The 2,241-nt window shown below is 38.9% G+C and overlaps 1 pseudogene; it reads right to left on the reverse strand.

The window, feature by feature from the left end:
* Positions 1 to 1,567: 1,567 nt before the first annotated feature.
* On the reverse strand, positions 1,568 to 1,686 carry LOC146011638 (5S ribosomal RNA; annotated as a pseudogene).
* Positions 1,687 to 2,241: the final 555 nt, after the last annotated feature.

Raw genomic sequence — 2,241 nt, forward strand, 5'->3', positions numbered from 1 at the left:
TTAGAGCCATGGTGGGGATGGAACCCATGACCTGGGGCTATCTAAATAAATAATAATGACGATAATCATCATCATCACCTGAGGTCGATTCAAAGTTCTGTATCCATATTTAAGCTACCCACCCTTTAGTCTATGGCCAAATAACCTTATTATAAATATGTCGGGTAAAAAGTAAAATAATAAGTATGATTTGCGATATAACTAAATCTTGGCCTATTTATTAATGGATACATTTGTGTTATATCTTTGGTACTGTACTGATCTCCTTCTAGCCTTTCTGAGAAAAATGTCTATTTTCATGTATGAAATTATCAGTTCAGTGTCAGAGTGCACTTATACACGGAAGAAAGAAACATCTCCGTCTTTGTGAAGAGTGAAAACAGGACTTTGTAGCTTGATATTTAATATCTGAATCCTGTTTCTATAGTTACATTTCACAGTAAACGGAATTATTCTGCGCAGTCTAGGAGCTGAATAAAAAGAGAACAAGGGGAGGCATGTACTTAAGCGGAAAAGAAAGTAGAGCTTCTAAGCAAACCAAACCTTTACAACTCAGGAGTTATATGGCTAATGTTGGCATTGTCCAGATTACCATATACGAAACTAGACACACTTGATTTATATGAATGAAATATACAAGCAGACAACAGACAGGAAGTTTTCTCAATTCTAAATATACAATAACCATAGATGTGTTAATAATATTAATTCTATCTATAATGTCAGTACTGCTATTAAGTACATCACAAGTTGAGAACGATATCTTAATTACACTTAATGTTCATACACACTTGACAATACGTTGTTAATGATATGCACAAAAATAATATCATTAAAAATATATCATGAATATTGCCTAGTATGTACGCACTATATTATTAACAATGCATTACTGCCTCACAGTGCTGAGGTCATGGGTTCAATTCCCACCATGGCTCTAACTGTGCACAGTTTGTATATTCTCCCCGTACTTGCGTGGGTTTCCTCCGGGCACTCCGGTTTCCTCCCACAATCCAAAAATATACAGGTAGGTTAATTGGCTCCCAACAAATTAACCCTCGAATTTCTGTACATGTGGTAGGGAACATAGATTGAAAGGGGTAGTCTATGAGAAAAGACTGAGGAAGAACCAATAGGTTTTTGGGGCACGCTTTATGTAATAAAATTAGTAAATGTATAGATGATGTTGAATAAAACGTAACTTTTAATGTTAAGCTTTATTTTAAAAAAAACATTGCTTATATATGCTTATGTCTGCACCCCTTGTGTATATCTTATGGAGTCTAAAAATAGTAAAAGGCTCCTGCCGAGAACTCGGTCCAATTCATTAAAGTAATACAAGATGCGAAAATGTTTTCAGATATAGTTTGCCAAATGACAATTTTATATATAATCTAGTAATGGCAAATGAGACACTGGACACAGCCCACCACCACTAGATTTTCTACTGCAGTGTCGGTACCATTAGGTAACAATTGCTAAATGCAGAGAGGGGAGAGGGAGGGGAAGGATCAAAGTTGTTGTGGCTACACCTCAGCGGTACCGACAGACGTACTGTTCCAGTAGTTGAATACAGCACCGGATATTCCCTATAGGTCTCCCATACAGGTACTGATCCAGCCTATCACTGCTTAGCTGCTGTGTTCGGATGGGATACAGGCGGTCCAGTGAAGTATGGCTGTATAACCCTGCCTGGGTATTTCCGGTGTCAATAAGGTGGATGAGCCAAGGTGGACTTCTGCTGTTCAGACAGATCAGAGCAGAGCAACCCTGTTACCATTGAGCATTGCAGGGGTGGTCGCACAGACTGGGTGAATGAGAGAGCCACGAGGTGAATAGTATTAGCAGTTGAAGGAGATGCTAACAAACATCATCCCCATCTCTGCTGTCAACCATCATGCACGCATTGGATGGTTTGATGAGAGTCAGAGGGTCATGCGATAGCTCCTCTAAGGTGAAAGGACAGAGTGCTGGGGGAGATATAAAAATTGAAAAAATTGAAAAAAATGAATAAATGTACCCACGGTCCCAAAAATTGGGGGAAAAAAGTTAATGTTCCTGGTGTCCGTGTATAATTATTCTGAACACCAAAGGCACACCGGGGAATCAGAATGCTGAGTGGGATAGTAGGACTCTGAACATTTTTGGTACGGTCCTTTTGAGCGTTATGTGTAGCACTTATTAAAAAGAGCACAGACTAGTGGTATACATATAAGTCACCCAACTGATCTCACTGAGTAG

This window comes from Crinia signifera, chromosome 6 (assembly GCF_055691185.1).
Source record: "Crinia signifera chromosome 6, ASM5569118v1, whole genome shotgun sequence".
Classification (NCBI taxonomy): domain Eukaryota; kingdom Metazoa; phylum Chordata; class Amphibia; order Anura; family Myobatrachidae; genus Crinia; species Crinia signifera.